The sequence below is a fragment of the Nylanderia fulva genome, unplaced genomic scaffold, assembly GCF_048542155.1.
Source record: "Nylanderia fulva isolate GAGA-0341 unplaced genomic scaffold, ASM4854215v1 Scaffold1066, whole genome shotgun sequence".
In the NCBI taxonomy this organism is placed as follows: Eukaryota; Metazoa; Arthropoda; class Insecta; order Hymenoptera; family Formicidae; genus Nylanderia; species Nylanderia fulva.
In genome coordinates this window covers 4,627-19,359 of record NW_028189265.1, presented here as the reverse complement: position 1 = coordinate 19,359, position 14,733 = coordinate 4,627, and the positions used below count along the sequence as shown (strand labels likewise).

Below are 14,733 nucleotides of genomic sequence, written 5' to 3'. Positions count from 1 at the left end.
ACCCCCGTAGAAAAAAACGGGGGCGCTTGTAGGGCCAAAAGGATCCCCCCCCCAGGGTGAGAGCCCCCTTTTCCGGGATTTTCCCCCTCCCGGGGCCGCCCGGGGCCCCACCCGCCGAAAAAAAAAGGGGCCCCAAGCACCCAAAATTTTGGCAGTTCTCTGCGCGACCCCAAAATTTTCGCACCCCAAAATTTTAACTCAAATTTAAAAATTCAAAAAACCCAACTCAAATTTTAAAAATTTAACTCAATAAAAATTTTTTTAATTTTAAAAATTTAATTAAAATTTTTAAAAATTTTCTAATTCAATTTTTTGCTCGAATTTTTTTACATTACGAATAAATCGGGATTCATTTTAAAAAATGTGTTCAGTTTTTTAAAAATTCCACTCCCCCGTGTAAAATAGATAGCTTTTAAAAAATTTTTTCAAAAGGGCTTTTTAATTGAATAATTAAACTGTTTTGGAGCGGACCACCCTTTCACACAAAATTAAAAATTTTTTCCACTTTGCCAAAAAAAGGAATTTTTAGGAGGTCCCCCGCATAAAAAACCCCCCTTTTTTTTGGTAATAATTCGAGGGGACAAATTCAAAGCCAAAGACCCCCCGGGGCGGGGAAGGGGAAAAAATCAATTACGAAAAAAAAACCCCACTTTTCGCAAAAAGGGCCCCCCCGGGGGAAAATTTTCAATTCCCGGGGTGGAAAATCGGCCGATCCTAAAAACGAGAACTTTTTTAAATTTAAAAAAAAAATAACAAAAACAAAACCCCCCTTTCCGGGAAAAGGGGCATACCAAAACTTTCCAAAAAACCCCGGGGCGCCTCCCGCCGCCAAACCCCATTTAACCCCTCGCCGCACGATCCCCCCAATACGACCCCAACCAAAAAGGGGCCAAAAGGGTTTAAAGGGAAATTCCGAAAACCCAAGGAAACCCCGGGGTTAGAAAAATTAAAGACGCTTCTACCCGGGGAAAGAGAACATTCTAGAAAAATCCCCGCCGTTTTTTTCCTTTTCCTTTTTCCCTCGTCAGCGGAAGCAAAAAAAAAAGGTGGGGGTTAAAAAAACAAAGGGTGCCCACCCCATCTTGCCCCCCTGGGAATTTAAAAAGGAAAAAAGAAAAAAGTTCAATTCTTAAAAATCTTGTGCTAAAAAAAAAAAAAAACTTCGTAAATCCTAAAAAAGGGGGTCTTTTAAAAAATAATAAATTGGGAAAACCCCTTTTTCGATTTCCCAAAATTACCGCGAAAACCGAAACGTTTTTTCCCCGGTTATCAAAAAAAACCAAAATCTTTTTTTTACCGACATTACCGACTTTAAAACCAAACCCTACGTTTTTTCCCAAGGGGTTATCAAACCCCTTTAATTTGGGGCCCTTCCATTTTTTTTCTAACATTCCGACTTTTTTCCGACGACACTAATTTCGAAACGGGGTTTTCCCCAGTTCGAGCGAATGACCATATAAAATTGTTACGAAAAAACCAAAAAGGGGCCCCCACCCCTTGGGGTTAAAAAAAAAAAAACCCCCCCCCAAATTAAAACTCTTCGTCCTTTTAAACCCCCTTTTAGCCAATGGGGTTTGGGTACATCCATTTTTGAGACTAAGGCAGCTCTCTGCATTTCATGCTACTCCACCTTACCTAGAGTCTCGAAATTACTTTGGACAAGGATTCGGAAGCATACTCTAATCATAGGCGGAACACCTATCGGAATAAATTGCGGAGTCTGCAACTTCCGACTTACCCTCACGCGAATCGGTGATTTGTGCGAGCTTTGTCAGTTTACGTACGAAGATTATTTACGCAACCCCAACGACGTTTCGCATAGAGCAATCGACGAAGCTATCTTTATTACAGTAGAGTCACAGGTAGGTCCCTCGCAATAATCCGATCACCTCAGTTCCAGCGCGAATAACCTCAGATCGCGGGTATCCCCGGGGAGAATCGCATAGATTCGCGTACCCGTAATAGCGATCGTGTCTCGTGGAAAAAGCCGAGCTCTGCATTCAAATTTTCGCAGCCGCGACCCCACGAGACGTAACATCTGTCCAACAGATGAATGGTTATGGAACCTAAAGTTATTATAGTTTCAGAAGAGATCCCTCGAATGGATATAATATTTTCTTTATTTAGATTGACGTGAGGTAATACGAATTGTTGTTTGATAAGATTTATACCGGAGCCAGAGTCAATCATGAAGTTACATTCATGAGATAAATGCGGGGATATGAGTTTAACAGAAGGTAAGTCGTTGTGTTTGAATTCTCTGTCTACACTGCAGATTCGAGTGATGTGGTTGGAATAGATTTTTGAGTGAGAATCATGTTTGTCGATTGGGTGCGTCCTATCGGAGCTTCGTTCCGGCGGACGTCGGATTTTTCCGGAACGCTTTGGGGGTTTCCCGAATTAGCAAAAGAAGTGCTGGGTCGAGCTTGATTTTGCTCGAGTGATCTTTTATAAGCAAGTTTCCGACATTCACTCATGAAATGACCGGAACTCTTACAATAACGACAGATTTTAGTAGCTGGAAAATTTGGTCCTGGTTGACCTGGTGTCAAAGGTTTAATGAAAGGAGCAGTTGAAGAAATATTATTGCGTGAATTATTAATTATAGGGGGGTTATTATTAACGTTATTTACGGTTTGTCGTGCCGTCGGATAATTTATGTCTGCACGAGGTAGAGTATAAGCACGATTAAAGGCGATAGTTTTCTTTCGAAGGTTTTCTGCTTCTAAAGTTTAAGATAATTGGATGGCTGTGACAATGCTTTGTTCAAAAGTATAGGGTCGTTCTAATTTCACGCGGATTAATAAATCAGAAGGTAGTCCGTTAATAAAACTATTAGTAACACTTTTCTCAATGTTATCTTTAACTTCGTCGTCAAGATTTCCGCAAATATCAGCTTCTCCGTCTATGATTGCCGTTCTTAATTCTTGAACACGCGCAATGTAATCAAAAATGTTTTCGTTATGTTTTGTCACGTCCGGCCGTATAAATTTTTTCGTTTACTCCAAGTTCCTTAAACGCTATTTGAAAAGCGCGCCAAAGCCGGCCATGACGCTTAACTCCGTCTAGAAACTAAGCGTGGCGCTTCGTAGCGCCTAAGGATCTCCCACCACGGTGAGAGCCGCTACTCCGGAGAGTTCCCCCTCTCCAGGCCGCCGCAGGCCCGAGCCGCTGAAACGAAGGACCTCAGAGCAGTCCCGAATTTCGGCAGTTCTCTGCGCGACACCGAACAGTATAGTCGCACTTCTAAATTCTAACTCTAAGTCCAAATTCTAAATCCTAACTCTAATTCTAAAATTCTAACTCTAAGTTAATATTCTAACTCTAAATTCTAAGTCTAAATCTAAATTCTAATTCTAAGTTTTAGTCTCGAATTTTGTACTACTATACGAATAAATCAGTGTATTCATGTGTGAAAACTAGTGTTCAGTATTCTTCAAAACTTCCACTCCCGTGATAAAATACGATAGCGTGTCACGTCCGGCCGTATAAATTTTTTCGTTTACTCCAAGTTCCTTAAACGCTATTTGAAAAGCGCGCCAAGCCGGCCATGACGCTTAACTCCGCCTAGAAACTAAGCGTGGCGCTTCGTAGCACCTAAGGATCTCCCACCACGGTGAGAGCCCCTACTCCGGAGAGTTCCCCCTCTCCAGGCCGCCGCAGGCCCGAGCCGCCGAAACGAAGGACCTCAGAGCAGTCCCGAATTTTGGCAGTTCTCTGCGCGACACCGAACAGTATAGTCGCACTCCTAAATTCTAACTCTAAGTTTCCCTACTCGTTCCCTTCCTCTCTCAAATACCAGCACCTTCGATTTTTCTGGGTTTAAGATCAAGTCCTTCTTTTCTATATATTTTTTAAATCGTTTTATCATTCCTTTCAATTCCTGCTCACTTTGTGCTACCAGAACAATATTATCCGCGTACGTAATCGTCCAAAACTTTTCTTTGCCCACTACTATCCCTCCAGTCTGTTCCTTCCTCATTTCTGCCTCCAAATCCATAATATATATATTAAAGAGAGTAGGGCTCATAGGGAATCCTTGTCTAACTCCTGTGCTTGTCCAGAACTCCTCCGATTTTCTTTCTCCTATTTTCACCGTATTCTTCGTTTCTTTGTAAGTTTCCATAATCCACTTTCTCAATCTTTCTCCTATTCCTGCTCTTTTCAGCATCTCTCCTAACTTAATCCTATCTACTTTGTCAAACGCTTCTTTGAGGTCCGCGAAAAATGCAAATATATTTCCCTTCTTCTTTGATAATTCTTTATTCACTATATAGTTTAATACGTATATTGCATCTGTCGTTCCTCTTTTTTTTATAAATCCAAACTATCCTTCCTCCAGCTTCTTTTCTATTTCCTTCTTTAATTTCTCATTTAATATGTTCGCGTATATCTTGTATGCCGTGTCCATCAGTGTTACTCTCCTGTAGTTTTTCACCTCTCCTTTCTCTCCTTTCTTATATATTGGGCTGATTAGTCCTCTGTTCCATTCCTCTGGAATTTCTCCTTTATTCCATATCCTATTTATTAATCTCAGAAACGCCTCTCCTACCTCTTCAGACATCAATCTCCACGCTTCGTTCTCTATCCCATTCTCTCCTGGTGCTTTTTCTTTTTTCAATTTCCTTAATTGCCTTACGAATTCATCCCTCGATATTTCTTCCTCTTCTTCGTCACTCCTCTGTATCGTTTCCTCCTCTCTTCTCTCCTCCAGGATTATCTTTTCTTTTGTTCCTCCCAGCAGCTCCATAAAATGTGCATTCCATTTTTTCATATCTATATTTTTGTCTATTCCTTCTCTTTTTTTCCTAAATTTATTTATATATTTCCACGCTTTTTCCTCTGTTTTTATTGATTTTATCTTCTGTTCTTCTTCCTCTTCATGCCTTCTCTTTTCCTCTTCGCGCCTTTTTTATATTCCTTCCTTTTTTCCATGTATTCTCCTCTGCCAATCTTACCTTTTTCTAGTTTTCTCACTTTTTTTCTCAGTTCCCTCTTTTTTATTTTCCATACTTTGCTGTGCCATTCCTTCTTTCCTAATTTCCATGGTATTATTCTTTTCTCCACTTTCATAATCGAATCTTTTACTTTCTTTTCTATTTCCTTCCATATCTCTCCATTTTCCTTCTTTGTGCATACCAATTCTTTACATTTTCCATGATAGTACTCTACTTCTTCTTCTGACCACATGCTTTTTTCTATCTGAACTACATTACTTTTTTTTCTTTCTCTTTTCTCTACCTTCCAATTCAATTTCCACCGGTACATGATCCGACTCTGTTCTATTTCCTTCCTCCACCTTCTTTATCTCTTCAATTGCTTTTTCATTCGATACCACATTTATTTCCTTTACCTTGATTCCTTCCAAATCCTTCCTTATTGTTGTTATAATTCCACCTTTAGCTTTTCCCTTTATATTTTTCTTTATTGCCGGTACACAGTTCCATGCATAATTATTCGACACTTTCTTGCAGATCTTCTTCCATTTTTCTTTTTCCATCCACGTTTCTGTTAATCCTATAATGTGTAACCGTTGATTTTATATTGTCCGTTGGATCGAAAAGGATCCGGGAAATAGGGCCGATGTAAGTGGCCGACGGCACACCTTCGGCGGGGAAAGCGGGAAATTTGCGTAAACACAAAAAATATGTTTGATTGGGTGCCAGGCGCGAGATTCGCGCCACTCTGAAATTTACAAATCGACAAATGACCTTTATAATCAGTAAAGTATCCCGAAAATTTCCGCGACGGCGATAATCGACTCGCTCAGTTCGTCAGGGGGTAGAGGGGGGAGTTCGGACGGGAGAGAGGACGGAATTCGAGAGAGGCTATTTGAAATCGCTTAAATATAACAAACATTAAATATATTTAAACAATGATGAACGAAGATAGACAGAAAAATAATTGTATAAAAACTTGAGTACAATGTTAGGTCAAGAAAGAAAAAATCAATATGCTCTCAATATACTACGGAGTGAACTCCGTTTTCGTGACGACGAAATACAAATAAGCGAGGCCGTAATTCGATTCGAACAATATAATACGGCGTATGTACGGTCGGACCCGGGGCGTTATTGTTCCGCGCCTTTGAGATGACCCGACGCGGTGATATCGGACGACACGCGAGACCCGGAAGTAACTTCGCACGCCTACGTGTCGAATAATTATTAACGCACGAGACTTAATAAGGTCCGTGCGGCGTAATTAATTCCGATGGTTTTAGGCAATACAAAATTTCCGTAAACTCGAGTCAGTCGGTCCCGCGCGACTTCCTTTGAGATCGCTCACGCCGGTCGTCCCTCGCAATATTTTACAAAGAATCCGAAGACGGCACGGATAAGGATATGGAAAGAATACGCTATTTCGGATGCGTGACTCTAAACAATTTTCTATTCTCGGATATAGAAATCCTAATAGACAAGAACGACACAGTAATTACGAGACGATACTTTAATTTTACATTAACGTGACCAAAATCGCGGCGACTGTCGGCGTATCCGCGGGAGAGAGAGCCTCTCTTAATATACACGCGGGAGAGAGCACGCGGTCGGCCGGGCGCCGGGATAAACTCTACGCGGAACGAAACTCTAAATCAAACTCTCAAAATTACGAAATTACCGGTGAATCTATTAACCGGCCGCGGCCGTGACACGCTTCTCTCCCGAATACGGTACTCACAAAAGAAGTTAGCGGCTTTACAATATTATATAGGGCCGTTCGTCTCACCGGTATCGCCGGGTCCTTGTATGCTTTTCGGCATCCGCGCAGGAATCCTCTGCTCTCCAGGACGCCTCGCCGAACAGTGACGAACAAGAGGCCTGCCGGGATCACGCCGATAATGAATTTGGGCATTTTCCACCCGTGGCGCTCCTTATCCTGGCAGGGCCGCCGGGTGCCCCGCGGGGCCCTGCGAATTTTCTTGATGTCAATTTCCTCTCGCCGTTCCTCTTTTCTTCCGCATTGTGTTCCGCTGTTCCTCTATATGGGCCGTCGGGAAGACTCCTACGAGCGCACCTCTTTGCGATTTCCTCCCAAAAATCCGCCAGATCGATTGTTTGATCGATGGTGGAGTTTCTGTGTATCCGGATCTGCGGGACTCGAGGCAGGGTATCTCCCGCGCCTTTTGTTTCCGGGGCTCTCTCGCCTCTCGCGAGAGAGTGGCCATCCCCGTCTCTGGCCGGAATCTCTGCGGAAGAAGGAACATTTTACGGCGGTACCCAGGTTCTTACTTAACGGGAGAAGCAATCCAGAAAATCTAGGTGAAAATAATATTTACCGGGCGTGATCCGGACTTGGTGGTCTCTGCTCGGTCCTAAATCGTCCTTTTCGTCCTGTCCGTCCTCTCACTCTTTCTCTCTATTGGGTTCTTCGGTTGAGACACGTACCCTAGGCAAAATTGCTCGCCGAAAACGCCAAAAATCGCTCAAACAAAAATCATAAATAAAGTACTTCGCGAAACGGGTGCGCGAAGCGCATCCTCCGACGCGGTAGTAAACGCAAAAATGGTTTTTCGGGTGCTCTCTCTCTCTCAAAGATTGGCGAGAGAGCAAAGGTTCCCGAATTTCCCGCCTTCCCGGCCAGGCTTTCGGCCCTTGTGACGGACAGTACAAAATGTCACGTCACAAATGTCAAAATCTTCTAAATATTCCCATGTTTCTTCACATTTATTTGATAATCCTGCGATATTCCAGAAGAAACAAATTTTTAAACCCCTCTCTCCATTCTTCTCTTCGTCCTGTTTCTCTCTTTCTCATTCCCTATTCACTCTCCTTTCCTCTTCGAGTTTTTCTTCTTTCTCATTTCATCTGTACCATTTTCCCTTCAAATTGATCTTGTATTCAATTTTTGCTTTGCTGTCTCCTTTCTCTCTTTCTTCTCGTGCCATTTCCTTCAATTTTTGTTGAATCTCCCTCTCTCTTTTTGTTAAGTCATCCTCTATTATAATACCCTTCTTCAACTCTTTCTTCTTGTACATAACCTCTCTTTTTTGCTCCCAGTTTTCTATCTCCGCTATCACTAAACTTCTCTTCTCGTTCTGCCTTATTTTTCTTGTCTTACTTACCATTGCCTTTACTTTTAAGTTGACCTCTAAAAATTCTATCACTTTCTGCTTTAAATTCTCCTTTTCCCATTTTACACTTTTTATAACAATATTATTCCTTCTATCCTCTTTCTCCTTTTTTTCATTACTCCATTCCATCGCTGCTATTCTCCTCTCCATTGATTCCTTCTCTTTTCTCCACTCTTCACTTTCTTTCTTTCTTCCTTCCTTTCTTTTCTCTCCTCCGATATTTGTTCTTTCATTCTTTCCATTTCTTCTCTCATTTCTTTTCTTATTTCCTCTATCTCCCTTATTATTTTCTCTAAACTTTTTGTCCATATATCTTCTCTCGTGACATATTTTTCCATCGTCCTTTCATTTCCCTTGTTCTTGATCCTGCTCGTTGTCGTCGCTATCTGCTTTCCCGCCGGTGGCGCCATTTCTCTATTTTCCTTTCTACTATTTTCTTTGTCTATCTTATCTTTGCTTTGCTAACCTCTTCTCTCGTCGCCGACTTTTCCGCTCTTATTACTTTAATTCTCCGTTCTCAATCTCTTCGCCTTCAACTTCTCACCTCCTTTATCACCTCCTCTTATCTTTTTTTCACTTTCCTGCTGATCAGCCCCCCTTTACTCTTTTAATTTAACAATTTTCCGCTTATCTAATTTGCTACACGTTCACTTGCTACTCGGTCTCAACCGGAAGTCCATGGATGGACTTATATTGTTGATAATAATAAAATTTTTGGAAATTTAAATTGTTACAGTGCATGGAAAGGAGGATGTTAGAAAAGTCGATTTCCCGATCGATGGAACCTAAAATTCGAGTTCCATGGGTATCTATGAACCATATAAGATGTAAAAATAATGACCTTTTTTTTTAGAAACCTGGGGAAAGTATTAAAAATCTATCCAAAATTATTGAAAATAGCGTCATTCAATCAATCTGAAGACAACTAAAATCGATGACATGGATGCATTTTCAATCAAACCAAGTTTTGGTTAAACATTTATCAAATAGTTTTTGAGGTCAATAATGTTTTAATATCGGGATCGCAAAATTCAAGATTGCGGACCCAATATGGTGGATCAGTATTGACAGAAGCTAGATTCCAGGATGTAGTTACTTCCGAATAGTAGTAGTAGTAGTAGTAGTAGTTGTTGTTTATTTGTTCTCCTTGGGGTTACAATTTACAATTCTTTTCTACAATAATCTTACAATACGCAAACATTATTTACAGAAAACAAACTTAATCTAATTTAGCCTAACTTATCCTAAACTTAACCTAAATAATTTCTAGGGGGGTGAGCTTCCACACCGGATCGCCCTTACGGCCTTCTCTCTTAGCTTCCGCTAAATCCCCTAACATACATATACACACCTACGACGCTCGGGACTTCCGTTTCCTCTTGCCTTTTAAATCTTTTTGATTTTCTTTTTTTTCCTCGTCACTTTCATCCTTCCATCCAATCTTTCTCACTCTCCTATCTTCTCTCCATTTTTCTCTTCTCTTCCTTCTCTCCCTCTCTTCCTCTATCTCCCTCATCTACCATTCCTCCTCCCCTCCTTTTCCTAATAAAATCTCTTTAACTATCTCTGCCAACTCCTCTCCCTTTCACTACCTACCCTACATCTTTCCCATATGTGTTCTCACTCTTCCTCTCCACCACATATCTTGCATTTTCTCTTTTCTTCCTTCTCCCAATATCTACTTCCTAACATCTCGTTTTCTAGTCTGAACCTCGCTACTCTTCTCCATCTATTCTCTCCCCAACATTTTCTTAAATATTTTGGCACTCTTTTCCCTCTAACCTCTTTATACCATCTATTATATTCTGACCTTTCATTTTTTTCTCCCTTTCCTTTCTCTGTTCCTCCCAATCCTTTCTTAACAATTCCCCAAACCATGCCTCCTTCTCTTTTTTCCTCTCTTCTACTTTCTCTATCCTTCTTCCTCTTTTTCTAAAGTATTTTTTTCTTTCCCTTTTCTATTCTGATCTCACCTTTCCTTCCTTTGCTCTTTCTCTCATTTCTTCTCAGCATTTCCCCGCTAATTTGCTTCCTCTTTCTTCCTCCATTCTTTTTCAAAATTCCACGCTCTCTTCCCAGCTCGTATCCTCAATTTTTTTCTTCTTAGTTCCTCTCTCACCATATATCCTGGTGTTCTCCTTTCAACCCCTAATGTTCACCTCATGTATCTTTCCATTCCTTCTCTCTTCTTCCATCTCCATATTTTCACCTCGTAGCTCATCACTGTCTATACCAACTTGTCAAACAACCATAATCTTCTTTCCCAAACTTTCTTTTCTCTATTCCTCATACTTGTCCCATAATAGCTGCTGCTCTCCTCATCCTTTTTTTCACCTGCCCTTCTTGTTCTCCATTCCTCTGTAGTCTGTATCCCAGATATATAAATTCCTTTACTTCCTCCATTTTCTTTCTTTGTCATCTCCACTCTCTTTTCTTCCACCTTTCTCCCTTTCTCCTAAACCTCATTACCTTTGTCTTCTTCGCGTTCAATTCCAACCTCTTATGATCTAAGTACTCTTCTAACCTTTCGATCATACTTCTCAATTCTTCCTCCTCCTCTACCAACAGCACTATATCATCCGCGTACGCCAATGTATATATCATTTTTCCAACTATTCTCACTTCTCTTTTCACTTTCCCCATTTTTTCCTCTAAGTCCGTTATCAGGATGTTAAATAGCATTGGGCTTAATGGGCATCCCTGCCTTACCCCTTTCTCTATCCAAAATTTCTCCCCTATTTTCTCCCCTATTTTTATCCTACAACTTGTTTTTCTCATCACCTTTTCTACCCTTTTTCTTAATCCCTTCCTCTTTCTTCCATTGCCTCCATTAATTTCTCCCTGTCCATTGAATCGAACGGTGCCCTCAGGTCTACGAACATTGCCGTCAGCCTTCCACCTTTTTTTTCCAATTGTCTATTAATCAGATAATTTATAACATAGATTTTGTCCATCGTACCCATTCCTCTCCTAAATTCTATCTGATGTTTTGGCACTATTCCTTTTTCTTCTACCTCCTTCCTTAACCTTTCCGTTAGTATCATTGTATATACTTTATACAATGTTGGCATCAAGGTTACTCCCCTGTAATTCTCCACCTCTCTTCCTTCTTCTTTTTTCATTATCGGCACTATCACTCTCTCCTTCCATTTCTCCGGCCAGCCTTCTTTTCTCCATATTCTGTTACAAAATTCCAATGTCCATTCTTCCAAGTTCCCTCCTTTGTACTTCCATATCTCACTCGGGATCTCATCTATTCCTGTCGCTTTTCCTTCTTTCAACTTCTTTATCGCCTCTAACATTTCTTCTCTACTTATCTCCTCTTCCTCCTCATCCTTCACCTCCTCTTCTTTGTTTCCCTTGTTCTTTCTCTCCTTTCTTACTTTCCTCTCCTCTACTCCTCTTAGCAGCTTCATAAAATATTCTCTCCACTCCCTCATCTCAATTTCTTCATTTACTTCTTTCTATCTTCTCTCCCTGTTTACTATTTCTCACACTTCTGATTCTCTTTTCACCTCGCTGCCTTCCTTTCTTATTTCTTGTTTTCTTCTTTTTTCTTCCTCTCACATAATCTCTTGTAATCTTCTTTTCTTTTCCTATATTCTTTTTCCTCCCCTTCTTCTCTTCTCCACCTCTTCAGCTCCTTCTTTACCTTCTTTTTCTCTTTTCTACACTCCTCATCCCACCATCCTTTCTTTTCTTTCTTTCCTTTCCTCCATTCCTCTTCTGTTACTCTCCTTGCTTTCTTCAACTTCTCTTCTATTCTCTTCTATTCTCCATCTATCCCTCCTTTTCTTTCTCCTAATCACCCACTTTTTCTTCAAACCTTCTACGACCTTCCTCATTTCATGCTCCTCTTATCTCTCCTCGATTCTTTCTCCTCTCTTTTCTCTGTTTTCCTTCTATCTCCATCTCCACTGGATGATGATCTGAATCCACTTTATCCCTTACTCTTAACTTTCTCACCTTCTCTTCGCTTTCCTCATTTCCTAGTACATAATTTATTACTGTGTTCCCTCTTTCTCCTGTAAATGTCCATTCCCTCTCTTCATCTCCCTTTGTGTTCCCGTTCAGTATGCTCCATCCTCTTTTTTCCATAAATTCTATCAATTTTCTTCCTTCTGTGTTGATTACGTTTTCGTACGGCTTCGTTTTCCTTCGACTTTCTATTATTTTCTCTTATCCTCTCCTCTCCTGCAATCTCTTCTTCCCTAACTCTTCCTCCTTCCATTCCCGTCTTCGCATTAAAATCTCCTATTATCGTATAAACCTCATCCTCTTTCTCTTCTGTCCATTGCTTCATCTCTTTACACGCCTCCTATTCCTTCTACGTATATTCCTATCACCTTCCATCTTTCTTCCTCCACCTTTATTCTTCCTACCACAAAACCCTCTTTATCCATCTCCATCTTTCTTCCTTCTCTGCTCCTTTCTTATCCCCATGATCATGCCTCTTATCGCCTTCCTCTTCCTTTCTTGCTCTTTTTGCCTGCTCTTTGTACATCCCATACGTATCTTTTTGGTAAAAATCTTCTCATTTTCTTCCATCCTTTCTCTTCCGTTCATGTTTCTGATAACACTCACATCCCATTCCTCTAATCTTTTCCAAAAGTCCCTATCCTTGTTCTCTATTTTTGCTACATTCCAGAAAACCACTTTCCATCCTTTTCTTCTCCCCTTCTTGTTTCTTTCCTCATCTATCTCTACTTCAGAATGTCTTTTTTTCTTCTCTTCTCTTCTCCCGTTATCTTTTTCCCTATATTTCCCTTCTCATCTTTCAAAACTTTTTTCTTTTTATTTCATCTCCACCCCTTTTCTTCTATTCTTATCTTGCCATTACTTATCCATGTTCTTTTTCCTCTTTCCTCTTCCTTGCTATTTCTCCCAGCTTCCTTCTTATCTCCCTTTCTTTCCACGTTAAATCTGTATTTATCCTTTTTTCTGCCTTTCAGTTTCTTTTTCTTTTCCATCACCTCCCATTTTTGCTCTTCCTTCTCTAATTCTACCACCACCATTTCTCTCCCCTTCTCTCTGTCCTCTCCTATTTTCCTTATCTTTATTATCTTTACCTTCGCTTCTATCTCCTCTAACAATTTCTCCACCTCTATTTTTTTTTCCTCATTGACTACTAGGCCTTTTATGACGATATTCTTCCTCTTTTCCTCCTTGTCTCTGCTATCTCCCACTTTCTTTCCATATCCCTTACTCTTTTATGCAATGCACTCTTTATGTTCTCCCCCTTTCCTCTCTCACTCCCCCCTTTCCTCTATCTTCTTCTCCAGTCCTTCTATTCTCCTCTTCATACCTTCCATGTTCTCCTTTAACTCTTTTTTTTTTCTTCTCTCCATCTCTCCATTTGTTCCTTGCAATCTCTCCTTAACTCTTCCATCTCTCCTCTTATCCATTCCCTCTGTTCCTTTATCTCCTCCCTCAATTTTCCCATCATCTCCCTCACTTCTCACTTATTCTGTAACAGTCTCTTAATCTCTCCTTTTTCTCCTTCCCCTTTATCTCCTTTCTCCGGTGATCTTGTTATTTTATTGCTTCTCTAAAATCTCTACGCCCTCCTCCCCATTCTTCTCCTCTAACTCCCTTTTTTTTCTTTTCAGCAATTCCTCTATATTCCCTAGGCTACCACTTCTTTTTTTTCTTTTTTTGCCTAATACTATTTCTCCTCCCTCACTTCCCTTGTTTCCTTCTTTCTTTCTGCTCAGCATATTTTACTGAACCCTTAGATTTTAATTCCTATCCTTTTTCCTCTCTATACTCTCCTTTTTCCGTGTTTTCCTTTTTACCCTCTTATCGCCTCTCTATATTCTCCCTACTTCTTGTTTCTTACTTCCTATATTCACTAGTAATTCCCCAGCGCCTGTTTTCTTCCTTTCTACTCCCCTTTTTCTCTCTATGTATTTTATGCTCACTATCTGCTGTTATCCAATTCTCTATATCTCTCGTTCCTATTTCTCTCTGACTATTCTTTCTTCCACAACTTTCACTCGCACTTTTTATCTTTCTTTCTTCTTACACTATTTTCTCTCTCACTGCACTTTATACCCTCTAATTTCCCTTAAATATTCACACTCACGCTCTACGTGTCCCACACGTCTGCACCGGAAACAGAAGTCCTTACTTCCGAATAAAAGATCTGATTCTATGATTCTAGCTTCGCGGGGTTTCCACGGTTTCGGGAGAGATAGGTGAGGGAAGAGAAGGGGTTCGCGGGAGTTCGGGGGAGGAATTAGGGGAGAAGTAGGATGTGAGGGTGTAGTATGCGAAAATTATTGTTAGCTATCTGATAATCTATGTAGTTCTTATATTCTCTAACTCAGGTTCCTAATTTCTTCTTAAGCGCCCGGTGAACCTGCGTGGAATTGATTACGGAAGCGTCTCCTGCGACCCGAGCCACTTCTTGTCTCAGCCGTCGGTTCCGTCGATTTCGCGCGTGTCTTACTGCGGCCCGCGAAATCCGATTTTTAGAAATGTCCACTACGGATCTAAACAATTAAAAATGTTTGAAAATATTTGCGTGGTTAAATAACTCTTGGATTCCCGAAAGAATATATATATATATATATATGTCAATGGGTTTATTCTGAGACACTTCCCGACATTTATTGACATATTCCGAGACATTTGCAGGGTTCCAGGCCTGACCTGGAAGA

The 14,733-nt window shown here is 40.6% G+C and overlaps 1 pseudogene; it reads right to left on the bottom strand.

Annotated features, from left to right (window-relative positions):
* Positions 1-7,680: 7,680 nt before the first annotated feature.
* LOC146725048 (uncharacterized) lies at positions 7,681-8,765 on the bottom strand (annotated as a pseudogene).
* Positions 8,766-14,733: the final 5,968 nt, after the last annotated feature.